This window comes from Passer domesticus, chromosome 2, assembly GCF_036417665.1.
Source record: "Passer domesticus isolate bPasDom1 chromosome 2, bPasDom1.hap1, whole genome shotgun sequence".
NCBI lineage: Eukaryota > Metazoa > Chordata > Aves > Passeriformes > Passeridae > Passer > Passer domesticus.
Window position 1 is genome coordinate 6,604,087 of NC_087475.1, and position 18,979 is coordinate 6,623,065.

The window sequence follows — 18,979 nt, forward strand, 5'->3', positions numbered from 1 at the left end:
CTTCCTTTTTTTTGGTCTTGTTGTTGCCATTTTGGTTTTTGGGTTTTGTTTCCTTTATTTGATGAAGTTTAACCTATTGATTATCTGTGACCAATAACATCATTAATAATGTAGACTGTCTAGTTCAAATATATCTCAGAGACAGGAAATGTTTTAGTTTCAGGTCTATTTCTGCCTTTTCGCTTGTGTTCTTAATACATTTTTTGTCTGAAGAGAGGGATTTGTTTGAAATATTTCAAGTGCAGTTCCTAGATTTCCACTTATTGACATGAGAATATCTCTTTCACATAACTTCTGACTTGTGATCACTTTAGGTCATATTTATTTAACCCTAGCAATGCCTAGTGATCATGATTGCCTTGAAGATCAGTGGGAAAAAATAAATAACTTGCCCTGCAAATGAGGAACTGATTCTCTGTATATGGCATTATAAAGGATAACATCTACAGCATTTAATTCTCCTTAGTGCAGGGGAAGATGAATTAAGAGTTTTAACAGCTGTACTGAGTAAACTTGCAAGAGCATGAGCTCTTAACACCTTTAAATACAGAGATGCTTACTTTCATAAATAAAACTGGTCTAAGAATGTCCAAAAAAACCTTGAGAAAGTTGAATCACAATATTTTAATGGAATATTTATTATAATGAACTTGTTTATTATACAATTTATCATAGATTGTTATTATTAACTTTGGAAAATGATTTTTTGTTTTGTTTTGCCTTTTTTTTTTTTTTTTTTGCTAGATAGAGGGCAGACCCCGATGTTACTCATTTAGTAAGATCTCTGTACATTTCAGGGCTTAACTTGACACCAAAACAGTCATTACTTAAGTGCTACATCCCACTTGTCTTGCAGTCGGACAGCGCTTTAGCTGCTTAAAACCAAAACCCCTCATTCCCCCCTCTCTTAGTTATGAGCACGAATGCCTGAAATGGGATTTCCCACTCCTGCACCACTAAGAGGCTTAGACCTTTTTGGTATTATTCACCAATCTCTCAAGGCTCCACTTGCATACTAACGCTCGGACAACCCCGCGAGGTTTCACTGTGGCCTGGTGGGACCCTCCTGGTGCCTTTGGGGCGCTCCCAGAGGGGTTTTTTGGTGGTTTTTGGGGCTGTTTTGGCTCCTTTTTGCGCTCGCGGGCGGGGCAGCGCGGCTGTCGCCCTCCCGCGGCAGGGCGCGGAACTGCACCGCCCGCGCCGCCCCGGGGGGATCCCGGCTGGAGAAGCAAAGGATGGATCCATCACTTCTCTGCCTTTTTTTATTCATTCAGCCGCCGAAAATGAAAACAAAGAGACTGTTAGAGGCAGCTCCAGCAAGTTCGACGTTTCTCGCTTTTCCGTGATATGATGGAGAGGGATTTTTACACGGACAGGACAAGGGGGAATGGATTCCAGCTGAAAGAGAGTTTGGATTAGGTATTAGGATGAAATTCTTTACTGTGAGGGTGGTGAGGCACTGGCACATACTGCCCAGGGCAGTTGTGGCTGCCCCATCCCCAGAGGTGTTTGAGACATAGCTGGGTGAGGCTCTGAGCAACCTGGGCTAGTGGAAGGTGTCCCTGCTCATGGCAGGATGTTGGAATTATATGGTCTTTGAGGCCCCTTCCAGCCCAGGCCATTCTATGATTCTGTGGTTTTATGCATTTTTTTCCTGTATTGGTGCAGGTTGTGTGCTATAATACATTGTAAATGGTGATTAATACTCTGGAGAGATACACTAAAAACACTCACCTCAATGAAAATTGATAATATGCTGAAACAACAAAAAAAAAATCTTAAGAAGTCTCTGTTTACTGAAATGTGACATTAAAGTTAGCAAAGCAGATTTAACCTTGCAGCAAAAGCAAAATTATTTTTTACACGTCTGGATCAATTGGAAAGGCTGTTTGTGAACTTTGCATTATCTTTTGGACTGTAACAAAATGTTGGAAATACCCAAAGCTTTCCAAATCAAGTGTTTCATGTTAATATTTAATATCAATATACATGAACTACTTCCCAAATCAATTTCTTCTCAACTCCAAATTTAAGGAGTTGAGAAGAAAAAAAAATAAAACCAAACATTCCCTCACTGCTATATATACTGGTAGTAGTAAGAAGCTTCTAAAAGAGTCATGAGCTCTGACACTTAATCACTCTTTGTGATGAATGATTATTCAGAAGCGAAAGTCCTGCCACAACACACATTTCATTTGAGAGCTGTCACTGCACCACGTACTCCAAACCTCAACTCCACAAACTCACTATCCAGTCAGTTCCCTGAGGAAAAGGCACAGGCAAGGAGCTATCCTTGATCTGAAAACGTCTCTGTACTTTTGGAGCATCTTAAGAATAAAGGGGATGCTCAGAGAGATGGGGCATGGGGAGCTGCTTGCACGGGGTTTGTCCCTGGCAGCTTTTGCCATCTCTTCTCTCCCCTGCCACCACGTGCACCACTTGGACCAGCAGCAGCAGATTGCACTCTGTGGAAGCTGATGAGAAGGATTTTTGTGACCTGAACCCAGAAGATGCCATAGCAAGCATCATAAAAATCCCATACTATAAAAATGGCAAAAGATGAGGAGGTATGAAAAAAGTTAGTCAGTGATGCTAATGATGTCCGAAATTCTTCAGCAAAATCAGGACTCAGTACCTGCTCACAGAAAGCAGAATATGACTGAAATGAAGAAGAAAAAAAGGCTGCAGTTTAAATTAAGCAAGAGGCACCTTAATAAGTTTTGGGGGTTTTAGGGTTTTTCCCCCCCATTCATCCAGATCATAGCTGGCTTTATGTTGAATCACCTTTTCTGAGGAATTTATTTGTGTATGTGCATTTTTTAAAATAGTGTCATGATTTGTCATTTGTAAGACAAGAATATGGGTAAACCCCAAAACAGTGACCTGCAGCTGAGGCTGGCAATCACTGACAACAAGAGAAATCAGAAAAATCCACAGTAGGGGTGCTCCCCAAGTGTTGCAGTCCAAGCACTTCAGTAATACTATGTATTCTGAAGCTCATATTTATTTTGTTATTCAGTCTAAAATCATACCAACAGAAGCAACATATTATGACAAGTTAATGTAGTTTCTACTGCACAGTGCCACTGCTCAAGGTGTTGTTTTCATTAGAATTTTTTTTTTTTTCGTAAAAATAGAGACCTATTTTGATGACACATCTTGTCTGTCATAACAATAGAAGTTCAAGACCTGCTTTTCCAACTGTTTTCTCCTCATTTATGTAATTATTAAATACCCAAGTGTGCACTACATGATAGAAAATTTTAATCCTCTAATCTCTACATTTAATCTGTGATACAAATTCATTGCTTTTTTCCAAGACTGCCCACTGCTTCCTACTGGGTGGGAATTGCTGCTTTTTGGAGCAGGGTATAACATTCTCAGGAAGTTTGTTCCTGAGGAGTGGCCAGGTCTGAAGTGTTGCAATAAATCTTGCAACTATGTTTTTAATTGTATTTTAATCTGTGCATGCTCAGATTGTTCCAGTGGTTCTGAGCAAAGGCTGTGTGAGATCTCTTATTGACTACTCCATCTGAAAAATGTATAGGAGAGAGTATTTTTAAAAAAAAGAATATTGAAGAAAATAATTGCTAGGGTTCACTAAAATTAAAAAGTCTCGCTGTTGTGAGAATTCTGAAGATGTAATGAGCCTTTCCTATAGCTCAACCTGTTCATCATCACACCAAATTCCTCTGAAGAAAAACAAGCCATAGAGTTGAAGCTTTTTCACTGAACACTTTGTTCTGTGCAAAGCGTTGGCTGATATGGGACATACATTACGTGCTAAAGCTGAATATTCTTCGTAATTGAAGACAAAGCTCTCTTTAGAACTTCTCATCAGTCTCTGAAGAATGCTTTGTAGACACTGATGTAAATGTTTCCTGAGAACGGGGGGGAATCCCCCTCAAAAAAACCTCTCTGTCTGCAGGGAGAGTTCAGCCCAGCGAGCCAGGATGGGGATTTACTGCCTGGGGGCGGCGGCGGCTGCTCTGTGCTTTTGCGGGTTATTTGGTTGAGGGCTTTAACTGGAAGAGGTTTTATCGCAAACCCAAACCCACGGGAAGGACCGCGAGTACCGAGCGGGGTCGCGCCGGGAGGGAGCGGAGGCGGCGGCGGGGGAGCGAGGGACGGGATGGATGGATGGATGGATGGATGGATGGATGGATGGATGGATGGATGGATGGATGGATGGATGGATGGATGGATGGATGGATGGGGCGGGTGGGGATTGCGGGATCCCGGCCGCGCTTCCCCCGACACTTTTAAAGGCACAGCCCGGACACGGCGTGCGGAGCCCGCCGAGCTCCAGGAGCAGGAATAACTCTGGGCAGCGCCTAAAGGTTCTGTGCATTAACCTGACATAGCCCAGCTCCCGTGCAGGAATGCAGCCTTTATTGGTTTCCAATTAACTTCAAGCAAATTTGCATTCTGTTTGCTGCAAGCAAAGCCCTTGTAAGCAGCATTTTGGGGTAAGGTTTACTCTCTATTGTGGTGGAAAATGTGTTTCTTCCACCTTTAGGTTTCCCGAGCCTGACTCGCTGCAGCTCTGGATGTGTTCTGTGTTCAGTGTTCCTGTGAGCATTTGGCATAAAGTGCTGAACAGCTTGTTGCTACTGGTGCCTGTTTCCCCCTGAAGCACGCAGCACCTTTTTTTATTTAAAGGAAGAGCAATAAGTTAACTAGTTAACCCCTAACTAGTAGAAAGTATTTGCCTGTTTAATTTTCCTTTCAGTTATGAAAGTGCAAAATAATGTTAGGTGTATAGTCTTCATTCTTGTTCTGTGAGAAGCTTAGAAGCTGTTACAGATTAAATGCTTGTCCATTTATTCAGTATTAGTAATGCTTGTGTTAAAGAAAATGCAGGCATAGAGTGGGTTATTCTGTGAACCCAGGTTACTTTGGTTTTTGTGAGATTTATTTTTCAAGTAATAACATCCAGTTAGTCAGCTATTGGGTGGACAGGCTGAATAGATTCCAACTTTATAAATGTTAATGCATGCTGTGAGTGGCCTTGAGTAATAATGGATGACAGTACAGCATTCAATCAGAGAGGACGCCTGAACCACTCCAGCGTGGCTCTGCTGCGTGCTTTGGGGAGGGCATGTGAGTTCCTAGATAATAGGAGAGAATCTGGTAAATGCAAAAAGCTCCTGGGGAAATGCACCTTTGTTTTTCCAAAGAACACAGCAGGCAAAGGCTTAGAATCACAGAATCATAGAAAGGCTTTGTTTGGAAGGGATCTGAAAAACCATCTAGTCCCAACATCCCCAACAGGGACACCTTCCACTACACCAGGCTGCTCAGAGCCCTGTCCAGCCTGGCTTTGAATACCTCCAGAGCATCCACAACTTTTCTGGGCAACCTGTTGTTGCCTCACCACCCTCACAGTCAAGAATTTCTTCCTAATGTTGGATCTAACCCTCCTCTCTTTCAGTCTGATCCATTCCACCTTCTCCTGTCACTCCAGGTCCCTCTCCATCTTTCTTGTAGCTCCCCTCAGGTTCTGGAATGCCCCAACTGGGTCACCTCAAAGTCTTCTCTTTTCCAAGCTGAACAATTCCAATTCCCTCCACTTTTCCTCATAGGAGAGGTGCTCCACCCTCATAATCATCTTTGTGGCCTCCTCTGGGCTTGCTGCAACAGGTCCATGTTCTTCCTAGAGATGACTTCTCCTCCTAATTAAGTACTTTGACATATTTGGTGCCATACCTTCATTTATGAATTTTGTGGCTTTCTGCTTCTGAGAAACCTAAGCCTTAGTACACTAGACAGTTTGTACCCATTTTTCAGAAATGAGCTCTGCTATGGATCTTAAACTAGGAAAAAAAAAATGAAGCAGTTGTGGATTGATATTCAAAAACTGAATGAGACAGCAGCAATCCTCTAATCTGGTAGTGTTGAGTTAGCATGAATGATACTTGTCAGATGGGCCTGTAAATATGAGCTGACACTTGTTTGTTCCTTGCTAATTTAGGCACAAGCATTGTCTCATAAAGTTGTGCAATCCTTATTGGAAATATACAGGCACTTTTTCAACCAATGATGAGAATGAGAATTCATCTGCTCTTCATTTTTTGGTGTAATTATTTAACGTGTTCATCTGACATTTGGAAACTTTAACTGGAATTAGTCTCTCTTAAATGTGTTTGTCACTAAGATTTAAATGGGTTCCAGTATATTTGTTTCATGTAGTGGAGGAGGAGGAGGGCAAGTAACATTTGAAAGTTATCACTGCTTGCCTAAAAGCATACAAATGCTACCATATGTCCGGAGGTTTTACATCATTTATTAAGATGAGAAAATAACCTAACCATTCATACTTTGAACAAGATATCTGAAAGTGAAGCAGTATTACCCTGAGAATGATATTGTGCAGTCTGTTCAGTGTAGGAGAGGTCAGACTCTTGATTATCTCTAGACACAATGTTGCCAAAGAGCAATAAATCAGGTATTTTTAAGCTACCCTGTGAACAGGAATACTTTAATGTACCAGCACCACTTGCCTTTCAGACTCGACTGAGCAGACATATTTTAAGATGTTTGTTACAGTGTATTTTTAATCTAACCTGCTTCCCAGAACATTTAATTGTGGAGGCGTCTGAGTGGTTAGCTGTCCTGGACTTAAGTGCAGGACACTCAGAGCCTGCAGGAAATCAAAAGATTCCTGGGCATGGTGTATAATAATCCTGCCAAACCTCACTGCATCTGTGTCACGGGAGGGCTGCTGTGGGGCAGGAAGGTGCAAGCAGAGCTCCAGGAACACCTAAATGTGCCACCTTCCCTTATGTGTAGATTCTGCATGTGCCAGAGTGCCCTGGGAGTGCTGATAATCCATATGCAGGGACACTTTGGCTTTGGGAAGGGTTTAACCAAAGGATTTTCCTTGTGAAATGGAGCAATTTGTGTGTTGAAGCCAAGGGACATTCAATAACAGAGCTGATGTCTGTGACATGAAGGAAGGAAGATGTGCTGGTCACTTTTTGTCTGCTCTTGGAGGGTTTTAGTAGCTGTTCACATGTGTTTTACCAGCAGAGATCTGTGAGTGGGATCTTTAGGCTGTTGAGCAAACAGGGAGCTTAAAGAGCTTTGATGAGGAGTTACCAAGGTGCCATTTTTTGGGAGTATTGGCCAGAAAAAATGCTGAAAAGATTGTGCAGAGCTCCCAATCTGCCCATTTAATTGTAGTAATGGCTGTGATGTGGCTCCCTTTACAAAGCAAGGTGGGTTCAGAAGAGAAAGGAAATGTTAGGGGTATAGAAGGAGGGAAATTATCCTTGTGAACTTCAACTGCTCCTGGAGCTTTCCTTTTTTTTTTTGGTGGGGTTTTTTTGTGTTTGTTTGTTTTTTGTTTTTGTTTTTTTGTTGGTTTAGGGTTTTTTTGGCTTGGGGTTTTATTTTTTTTTTTCCCTTTAGCTGCTGCTCTGCTGTTGATGATCCCTCCTACACACACACACACACACACACACACACACACACACACACACACACACACATACCATGCTGGTCTTTCCTCTCCAGCTACAGGTTGATAGGATTTCCACAGGCGTGTTTCACAATTGTCCTGAAGTGTGTGGGGGTGATAATCAGACAAGGGATGTTACCTCCCAGTGCCATATTTGCCAAGGCTCTCCCTAAGAAACCCTGTAAGAAAGACTCAGCCAACACAGCCTCTCATATAGTGATGATTTCAGGGTGGATAACATGAGGATAAGGCAATCTCTGCTCTTTCTCCAAGTCCTGCCTGGCCAGTTCATCAGAAGATTTTCCTTAGGACAAGATAACCAGCTTAGAGCAGAAGATTGAGTATTGCTGGAGTGCTTTTTGTTTGGAAGAGAATGTTTCTGTTGATCTTCTCCACATATATGCAGAGTAGTTCTTCGAGATGTCATTTGGTTTTTTTGCTAGAGAAAAGGTTCTGCCCAAGCAGACTTGGTCACAGTCATGCCACAGCAGCCAGGGTGTGAAATGGGGTGAGGTACCCAGACCTGGCCATTCAGGCAGGTGACAGCAGGTCAGCGTTGTCCCTGCTTAAGCAACTGATTGCTGAGCAGGTCTGGGTCACCTGCAGCCCTGGTTTTGAGTCTTGGTGGCAGCATCTGCAGAGGGGTCTGGGCTGCCTGTGGAAGCTCAGAATTGGGTTAGGATGTGAAGTGTCTCAGCTCTCTGCAGGGGAGCTGACTCTTGCTTTGTTCCACATCTCAGTTCTAGAAGTCTTACTGGGACTTCTCCAAGCCAGGCTCCCCATGTTTTGTCAGGCAGCTCCTTGCAGAGTTGATTGTGCTGGCTCTTTTCATCAATTATGTCACACACAGGGGTTGGAAAGAGTGGTATTACAGACCAGACTCTGCTGTTTAAGGTATGTGTTGGCAGTTTTGCTCAACATCTTTCAGGGACAGTCATGGACAGCTGTCCAGGCTGCCTCTGCTGCTCCCTGTGGGAAGGAACCAGTTGGATCCTAGGTTTTCCATCTGCCTTTTATCTTTTAGCACCAAGTCTTACCTCAGCATCTCTTTTTTTTTCCGTTTGGTTTTTTTTTTTTTTTGTTTTGTTTTGTTTTGTTTTGTTTTTAAGTGTAGAATACATTTCTTATCCATTCTTACACATTTCTTATGTGCACTCCACACAGTAGTCCAGGTGTGTTGTCAAAGTTGTATGCAGATTATTCAGCACAGTGAAGTAACTGCAACATACTTTCACATGATTCCAGAGATGGAGGAATTCCATGCTGGCTGAGCAATACAGCATTTCTCAACCTTAGGGGCAAGGGAATTTTGTAAGGTGGTTTTTCTTTTTCCCTCAGTAACAGAGCTTCATTTGTTTGAACTTTAATAGTTGGGGTAGAAAAAGGCAACTGGCTACATCCCATTTTTCAGCTCGGAGAACTTACACAGAATTACTGCTTGTAAATTTTAAGTGATGTTTAGATTGTTAAAGAACAAAGTGATTAAATTATATTATTTGGATCCTCTGAAGTCTTTCTAAAGATCTGAGTGTTGTTTGGTTTCGGTACGCTTGCTTTAGTGTTTGGTTAGGGCTCTTCATAAACAAAATACAAACATTATCTTTATTACTCACAGTGCTGCTGCATACTTGCGGTTTAGGTTTTGCCAACTATTTGCATTGTATAGCCACAGACTCTGTCTGGGTGGCATAAACAAAAACAAAGCCTTTCTGTTCCTATCAAGACTTGTTTTTTCAATTAGGTGCATTAGTGTATCGTTAGGTAGAGAGGTAAGATTATGTCTGTGTGTGTGTGTGTGACTCTCCTCGAGTCTGAAGTGGCAAAAAACCACATCAGAATAGATTTATGTGTGTCTTATTAGCCTTGAGCACCCACAGCATGATTAATGCTCTGCAAGAGAGACAGGCAAGGCTGTCTCTGCCCCTAGAAGCTCACAGTCTAGCACTGATAAGACTTGCCTTGTAATTTAGGAGGTGTGAAATTAATTTTGCGTTTATTAGTATTGTGACCTCCTCTGGATGCAGTTCTGGGATGCAGAGGCTGTTGTAGGCACAAGAATCAGCCTGCACTGGCGTCACTAATCCATGCCAATCAAATGCCTCCTGTTAGCTCTGTAAAAGGTGCCAGATCAGGGTTGTCTGTGCTAGGACTTCTCTCTCCTGGAGCATGCCTTGAAACAAATTTCAAATAATGGGTTTCAGGAATCGCAGGCTAATTTAAAACTCACATGTGCATCCATTATGAAGTCACCAAAACTCATAATCCTGGACTGCCTTTTAAATTTAACAGGGCAGGAATAAAAAATGCACTGGAGGGCAAACATAGTTTGTACCCATGGTTGCACTGTGCCTATGAGTTTTGAAAGAAAGAAGTTCTATATTTTGTTATTATGAGTGGTGTGTTATGTTCCTGACTACAATTGCCATTTCCTCACATCCCCACACACTGCCCCTTCCTATAGATTTTCTTCACAGGATTGGAGAAACAAAATGTGTAATTGTAAAGAAATATTTGTTCTTCGTTCTTGATGATCCCATCCCATGCTTCAGATTGTATTTGCAAGTGTTGGCATTTTCAAATGGAATTTCCCATCATCTTTTCTTGAACAGAATTGTTCCAGCAATTCTGAAAATGTGAAGGATGTGTGGACTTTATTGAAACCAAAACAGAATTTCAGTTTTCAAAGGCTACTTTCAGGAATATTTCTTAAGCCATTAGAGTAAATAAATAGTAGTAATATGTGTTCTAATTTAAAGCCATTGCATTTACCGGAGGTTTTTTACAAAAATCTGCGGTGTTTAGATAAATCCCTAATGATTTTGCTAAGTGCATAAGTGTATTATTTTCTGTGCTTGGATAAAAATTACTCTCTACCCTTAATATGGTTTTGTAGCCAAATGCCTAGATAGAAGGATGTATTTGAAATTTGTCACTGAGATGGTTGAGGAGAGCTGGTAGAAAAGATATGTTCTAGCAACTACTTAAAAACCTCATAGATAAAATGTACAAAATTATATTGCATATAGTAATAATATTTAAAATATGATTAATATCTGGGACTGAGATGTAAGAGCTTTTCTCCTTAGTGGCTGAGAATGATAAGAATGGCTCTGATCAATATTGGTATACAGTCATTTTTTGCCAAAGAAAAATATTGTTTTCTTTTCTGTACCTTTCTAACAACTGCAAGAAATGGCAGCTATTTGCCATGGAAAACTGGGAATTAACTTTACCAAGTGGTGTATATAGGACAGTCTTGTAACTTTACCAAGTGGTGTATATAGGACAGTCCTGTAAAAGTCCCTAGTAAGCTCTGCCATTGTATGCCAAAATAAGGAGGATGGACATTTGAGAAGTTTGGTTTCTACACAGTAGTTGAGAAATAATTTAACCAGAAATGTAAAAAAGCCCAACAACCCACGGCCTGTGGTAATCTGTTGTGTAATAAATAAAGATGACCACAGCTATGGTAAAAATGCTGATTTATCCTTCAGGAAGAGATATTAAGCATCTTCTCTGGTTAACTTCTGGCAGCTTGCATTTTAGTTCTGCTTAGAGCTTATTCTTCATTTCAAGTAAAATTAGGGAACATCAGTGATTTTTGTCTTCAGGCAAGTCAGGGGGAATTGGCCTTCTTTGAGGTTGTGAATATAAAGAAAAAAAATTGTATATTCTTATTATACCACCAGACCATCTCAAAATACTTGTTGCCACAGTGACACTCCTCTCTTTGCAGGAGAATTTCTATTGCTGTGTTTTGAGGATTTTTAAGGCTTGTTGGAGAGTTTCAGTTGCTGTGTTCTAGAGAGCGATTCCAGCCCGTGCTGTTGTCTATAACCCTTCAGTCCTAGGTGGTTATGTCAAAGACATCTTCTGAGTTATTTTGTTCCCCCCTCACATGTCCTGTGTGTGAGGTGAGACTGTGAGATGCTGTAAGGTTGGGATAATCCACATGGGATGTTTTGGCTCTGCCTCTCACCAAGCACTGCAAAGTTGTCTGGGCTTTTGTCCCACCTGGCAGAGGTGAGCCTGGGTACTGAGTGATGCTGATGGAAAAGGAGGAACAGCTTCCACGGGGCAGCAGGGAGGTTCTTGGGCCAACAACTTCGTGTTTGAGATGGTCAGAGGGGGTTTTCCAGAATGGCTGAGGGAATTGTCTTCCATTTTCTTCCTTCCCCCACGCACAGCACTGGAAAGTCACAGCAGCTGCAGTGGGCTCGACAGAAGTTTTCTGTCTGTCTGGGAATCGTGTCCTTAAGGCTCGTGGTTCAGCTGAATTCCTGAACATGCTGTACACCCGTCCTTTATACAGAGAGTTTTACTGGGCACGTGCAAGAGAATTACTATGGGAAAGATCTGGAGTTGTTTAGGGGGAGGAATTGATTCCAAATGATGCCTTGCTGAGGCTTTATTGTGTTTTTCAGACAGGGAATTAAATAACATTTTCTCCATACTAGAAGCTTGGAGGCAAACTTTGTAGTTATCAAAATCAGTGGTTCCTCACTAGTACAAAAATACATATATCCTTATTTATCTACCTAACTAGTAATTAATAATGCATGGGTTTGTTTCCAAGTATTTGTGTTGGCCTCTTTAAAAGAGGTTTTATGGTTGAATCCCTTTATTCTTTACCCATTATTTCATAGTTAAATGGCTATTCCAAAGTGTAAAAAACCCAGTGTTCAACACTCATTTTTCCATGACCTTATCTCACTCTTACAGGAAAAGACAAATGGATATTGAGTGTTTTTCTGTTTGGCTTATTCACTAAATAAGTTGTCTTTATTAGAACCTCTAATAAAGCATCTGTGCTAGGGTAGTAAATTCCCTGGGCTTGCATCCTTGAGCTAGCCCTGACTGAAGAGACTACATGTGGTCTAATATCTAATTTTCATTATTAGCAGCATCTTTTTACCATTGGAGCAAAAAGGCTTCTAACAGATGAAGAAAGATTTTGTTCAAAGATGCTCATCTTTTCCTTGTTATAATAGGGAAAAAAATTAAAAGGAAGAGGAAAGTAATTGAAAGGTTTTAATTCCTGTGAATTTTTAAATTAATTATATTGATTAACAAAATTGCTGCATCTTACAAGAGAAACTTTTTACAAGAACGCATTAATTGTAATTAATTTTTAGACTGTGCCACATATTTGATGATAGCTCTGATTCATGCTATTATATTCTCTCTTCCTTCACCCACAGCAAAACAAATTTAATTTGATTCATACCCTTAAAAAAAAAAAACAACAAAATTACTCACATGGTTATGATTCAGCTCTTGGCATAAAACCCTGTCCTCCTCCATCCTCCCCTTCTCCCACCCAAACCTCCCCCACCCTCACCCACTGTATATTTATGTCACCGTAGTCTGAAAAAGTTGATTTAGAAATGGAGCAAATGAAATCCTTCTTCAAGCTGCTGTTTTACTTACGTTGATAAGAGTCTAACAAGACTTCCTTTTCATGAGTGCCATAGAGGCAGCAGCACTACTCTGGTTTTCTTGTTACTTTAGCAGACAACAGCACTGTGTTGGTCTTGAGTCGTGTTTGATTTTAGCAGTTCAGCAGAGCTGCAGCAAGAGATGCTGAAACTGGTCAGGTTCTTGTATTTATGAATCTATCTTTGAAAGAAAAAAAAAATTATTTGAGAAAACCACATATAGGGATTTTTTTGTTGAAGTGGAACACCAGAAGACCTTACTTTAATATTATTTGTTCCTTAACGAATCTTAATTTTGTGTCCTTAACAAGCTTTTCCCCAAGAAGAGATAAAAGCTGCAGTTCTTTCATTAGACAAATGTGTAGCAGCGTGCCGTGTTTCCTACAAACTTGTGCCAGATTCCTCTGTGGATGGGTGGTGGAAAGCTCCTGTCTTCACCCACCGCTGGAAACACAAATGTTACAGTTCTGCCCATCATTGTATCTGACAAGCCGTGTTCCCTGAGAGCCGAATGCTGAGCACAGCTCAGGTTCTGTGATCAGACACTGCCAGCATTCAGGGGAGATGTTTTATACATGAAAAAGAGATGTTTACAGAGAGCTGGAATGTAGAGGTGATGCAGTCCAACAATCCCAGTGGAAATTAGGAGCAGCTCAGTGCCTCTGAACACTGACGTGTGTTATGTATATAACGCTGGGCACGGGGGGACTTCCTGCACACTGATGCTGTGAATCAGTCACAGCAGGTACCAGCACTTGCATAAGCTGCTGGGAAAAAGTGCATTTTCAACCAGGCATGCTAATACAGCCCTTCCACTTTCACTAAAACAGACAAATAAGAGATACCTTAAGGGTAAATATCAAAGAGAATTGAATTTTAGGGTTTGTTGGGGTTTTTTTTGATTTTTTTTTCTTTGTTTCTTTCTTTTGTTTGGCTTTTTTTAATAAAAAGGTTCTCAGAGCCCAGATCACTTGTTTACCCAAAAGAAAAATAAACAAACATAGACTTGCTCACTTTCTAGTTAAATGATGCATATTTCTTTATATCTGTGCTTACAAGCTTTACTTTTTCAGTAATATCGACAGAGAAGGGGATCTGTAGGGGAGAAAAGAGAAAATTCATTTTTTTTCCTCTTCTTCCTAACATCCTCTGCTTCTGCATGGTGCTATAAGGAAATGATACATTCACACGCATCCCTGGTCTGTGACTTTTCCTGGTTCACACGTCCCAGTGGTGCTGGGAGCTCCCCCGTGGGCTGGGCTCTTCCCCTCCGGCAGAGGAGGGCCTTCAGTGCAATTAGCACTGAGGGTGGTGTCACTTTACTGGGGAGCTCACTCCCTTCCTCAGGGAAACACCAGAGTCTGCTCTTTTTCCCCAGTCCTGAGATCTTCAGCTCTTCCACATCTTCAGTCCTGGTCACAAAGTACTGCTGTAAATAAACCTGACCTACAGTGACAAGTGCACTTGTGGTCTCAGTGCTGCCTTTTCCTCTCCCTCTGCTGCCTGATGTGAGATGGGAACTGTCTAGCTTGGGCTGTCCAACTCCCCTGGGGAACAGGTGTGGTGGGTGGTGGCATTTGGCAGCACTGTGGAGTGCTGAAATATTGACTGGATCAGTCCCTCTTGTCCATGGTGTCAGCTGGATGTTCCCTGTGTCCAACACCAGTGACCACTGTCCTCTGCCAGTGTTGTCCTGTCCCTGTGTCCAATACAAATGACCAATGTCCAGTACCAGGGCTGTCCTGTCCCTGTGTCCAACACCAGTGACCAATGTCCTCTGCCAGTGTTGTCCTGCCCCCGTGTCCAACACCAATTACAAGCATCTCAAAAGCAATCAGGCAATTTATCTGTCATGTCTGGACCAAGACACAAAGGTGGCAAAGTCAGAAGAGAAAAATATTTGGGAGAGGACAATTGCTAACTACAGTAGGAAACTGCTCAAACAATAAAGAGAAGCAGGTCTCCTGAGGGAATGGTCAGAAGAGGGAGAACAGGTGGGAGATTTTGTCTGTGAGGGTGCACAGAGCAGGGTGAAGAAATCAGTGCCTTCCCTTGCACGTTCCTTGTTCTCTGCCTTCCTGCTCTAGCTGGGTTTCTGTGTTAAAGCACCCAGAGAATACAACAGAGGGAATCCAGGTGAACTTGAGTCATGTCTGAATGGCCAAGCTGCTGAAATTACACCATCACTGCCAGCAATTCAGTGATGCACCTTTCTGCGTTCTCATTCTGCAGTAGGACAAAAGTCTCAACCTCTGACGCTCACAAAAATGACCCAAAAATGCCATCACCAACTGTACTGACTTCACCAAAAAGAGTATTTCTCAACAATGAGGACAACAATGAAAGCACTCCTTACCCCATTAGAAACCAGCTGCTGTAAGTTTTCAATGTTCTGGTTTTGCCACATAGAAGGTGTCTGTAGGTGATCCAGCTCAGCACTGGGTTGGAATGAGATGCACAGTGTGCTCCAGGAGATGTGACATGGCACAGGGAGCCAAGAGCTCCTTAGGTGCAGCTCACTTCCTGATGGAAACTTCTGTGATGCTGGTCAAGACATTTTAAGTATTCCTGGCCTCTCATTTTCTAAAGGAGACTAAAGACTACCATTTCACAGGGATATTATGAGGATTTACCTTAAAATGTACTTCTGAAGTATTTATAATGGTTAATCAGCTTTTCCATTATGGAGTACTTATGTTATTTGGCTGGCTTCAGCCACACGAATTCACACAAATGCTATACATAGAATACTTTGGTGGAATATTCTGTGTTTGGCTCATCTGAGTCACGGTTTCCATTCAAAAAGAACTGATTGTTTCAATCTAAATTATTTTCATGAAGAACCTCATAATAAATGCTTTGGGGAGAACTCAGAGATGGAGCATGATAAAATTGTTAGCATAAAATATCTCATCAGAGTCAAAGGCAGATATGACTGCTGCCTACCAGCGAGCTGCAGCATGGAAGAATGGGGGCATTTGTGGCACAGCACAGGAAAAGGAAAAGCACTGTTCTAGCAAAGAGAGGACAATGCAGATCACTTCATGTTGTGCCAGCAGCTGGCCCTGACTAAGTTTAAGATGGAAATTTTGGAAAAAAAAAATGAAGGTCCACTCCATCAGAAGCGACTTCTGGAAGAACCTTTCAATGGCAGGAGCTGTGAGGAAGCTGGAACTTTTTTCAAGATGGGGATACAGTCACATTTATGGAGTCCTCAGGGAGGTGTTGGCTGGTTTGCTTTCCAGTTGCTGATTTCTGCAGCTCCACCTGTTACCTTAGGTCTCATATTCAGTGCTGTGATCTATCACTAAAGTTCCAATGAAGGTGGACAGTGTCTCTCCCATTTTTTATGTTAACAGAAAACCCCTGGCTATTTTAGGAGAGATTTATTCACTGTCTGCTAAGAAGATGGAACATGTTATTCTCTCTAAACTAATCTATCTATTTAAAATCACTTACTGGCATAGTGTTCATAGACAAGATTTATAAAGTATTCTGATCTCTTTATTCTAATCAAATAACTTTACATCAAAGATAAAATGTACCCCCAAAAGATTAAAACATGTGATCATTTTCTTTAAAAAAATTACAGTAGATGAAAAAGTGATACTGAGTTCTGTATGTACACAGTGTGAAATTTTTATTAAGTCATCTGCCTTTAATTAACCATAACATTTTCTGCTATCCTCATGCTATTCTAGGATAGGATGTTTTTGTCATTTTATGGTTTTATTGGTCTATGGAATAGTCCAAAAAATTTGAAAATGTGGTTGGATTAGTTTTCCCTTGGGTTTGACCTCTGTAAACTTATCTTGTGGTCCAACTAGATTTCTCTTTAGTGTATTTGTTACCTCAAGACAGTCGCTGTGTGTTTAATTAATACAATGTGAAAAAGAGGAGGGGGTGGGGAGGGACTTGGGTGTTTTCTCTTCTGTGGGGGTTTTTCCCCTACCCCTGAGAGCAACTTTGAGTCATTCCTCTAAGAGCTCCTACTCCCCGCTGCTAAAGAGGGCTGTTGTTCTGTGGAACACGAGGGTGGGGGAGAGGCGACTTGAGTCATCTCGGCTGGTTTGTCCTGGCATAGGTTTCCTGCCCATAAATTGGGATTGGCAGGGTCTGTCGGTGGCAGGCAGCCTGGCCCTTGTTCCGGACGGCGTTTGCAGCGCCCGTGTGATGCTCGCGGCCGCACGTGTTTCTCCAGGGCAGGAAAGCCGGGATGCAGCGTGCCTCGGATCTCAGGCAGGCGCTGGGAGGTGTCGGCCTGTGATCCATACGCGTTTGTGGGCAGGTGAGGTTTTCAGCGTTGCCTTTGAGCGAGCTTGTTTTTATACGCCGTTCCTCTCTTCTCGCAGCAATTCCTCACAATTAAAACGTAAAGCGTTAATTAGCGCAGGCGCGATTTTTTTTTGGTTTTGTTTTTTTTTTTTTTTTTTTTTTTTGGTTTTGTTTTGGTTTTTTTTCTTTCTGGCGCGGGGGGCTGCTAATTGCCAATCGCTCAATAATGCCTTTCGCTAATTCCGATTTTTCATTGACTCCTGTCCTCCGCCGAGCGCAGAAGTTTTTTCAGGGCAGCGCCGGCACATCGCTCACCATCAGCCTTGGCTTTGCCAGCCGCTCCCAGCTCACACATGAAAATATATCCGTAAATGTGTGTATATATAGGTAACAGGGCTTCTTTAAGCCCTATTACCTATATATACACACATATACGCGGCTTTGCGCCCCTGCCCTGGGCGATGGCCGCGCAAACCCCGGCTCGGGGGCGAGGATTAGCGCAATGTGCGCCAGACATTCCTCCCGCGGAGATGCTGGCCGCTGCTGAATGCGGCCGTGTCTGTGTGAGGCGAGGGAGTTTCCTGCTTTAAATCACCGAGCAGGCTCCGGCTGGGCGTTCCCGCCCGCTGCCCTTTTTTTTTTTCTTCCTTTTTTTTTTTTTTTTTTTTCCTTCCCCCTCAATGAGTGTCCTTTGTGTAACCCCGCTAATTCAGAAAAATTCTCCGCCGTAATTGGAACTGCCCCGTCACGTGGCCCGAGCGCGCCCATTGGCCGCCCTTAATTGGCGGGCCGCTATAAGAGCCGAGCGCGGCGGCGGCGGCCGCTGCTCCGCGCCGCTCCCGCGGCCTCGCCGGGCCCGCCCGCCCCTCTGTCCGCCTGTCTGTCCGCCCTCACGGGGCTGCGGGGAGCCGGGTGCCGGCGGGGAGCGCCGCCGGGCCGGGTGAGTGCGCGGCGCGGCGCTGAGGGAGGAAGGGGCGCACCTGTGGGCCGCTGCCGGCCGCCCCCGCGGCCCGGCGGGGAGAGCTGCCCGCGGGTTTCGGGAGGGAAGCACCCCCAGCACGTGTGTCCGCGGCTTCCTCGTGGCCCGGGAACTCCTTTCTCCCGGCGTCCAGGTGGGCGAAGGGACGGGGGGGAGGATGGGGCTGCCGGCGCTGGAAGTTTTGCTTTGCCATTGTTTTTCGCGTGTGCAAACCGGAGTGACTTTAAATCACGAGCCGAGCGTGATCGCTTTGCGTTCTGCGTGTTAAAACTAGATATAACTTCCCACGTGCCTGTTACTTAATATCCTCTCAGTGTTTAGGGGGGGGCGAAAAAAGCAATGTGCTTCAGAGACACAATCTTCAAAGCAGAAATATAGTGATATATAAATACTTGTAGATATCCAGAATGTTGGTTTTTACAAGATAGCGTGATCCTAGAAACCGTGTTACTGTATGAGTGCGTATAAAAAACTCTTTTAATTATTTTTAAATGCTGCACATTAATTGCTACATTGAAAACTGCCTGCAAGTCAGATGGGAAACAGTAGTGCCTGTAATACATTGTAGACCTTGCCTTCGGTCAATAAGTAAAGAATGGTTATATTATGTGGAAGTTGTAACCTGTGTTTCAAATTTGCTGTTAAACTTTGTAAGCTTTATTTTTGCTTTCTTTTTGAGCTGTAACTCATTCAACGTGCACTTGGAAAGATCTTTGGTTACAGGTTAAAAGGTGTCATGCAGAGTATGGTCTTCCCTGTTGGTTCTGATGCACAAAATGCTGCTCCTTGATTTTAAATCTCTTGCTTTCATCTGTATGAGATCCC

At 42.7% G+C, this 18,979-nt stretch overlaps 1 protein-coding gene and 1 long non-coding RNA gene across 6 annotated transcripts in view; one reads left to right on the plus strand and one right to left on the minus strand.

Moving 5' to 3' along the window:
• The window catches only part of LOC135293073 (cAMP and cAMP-inhibited cGMP 3',5'-cyclic phosphodiesterase 10A-like), a 123,550-nt gene that overhangs the window by 38,589 nt on the left and 65,982 nt on the right, over positions 1–18,979 (plus strand). The gene's annotated exons all lie outside the window — the stretch shown is intronic.
• Positions 16,493–17,767, minus strand: LOC135293191 (uncharacterized). Its single transcript, XR_010355306.1, has 2 exons — positions 17,491–17,767; positions 16,493–17,258 (listed from the first exon to the last, which is right to left on the minus strand). It is a non-coding gene; the product is annotated as an uncharacterized LOC135293191 (long non-coding RNA).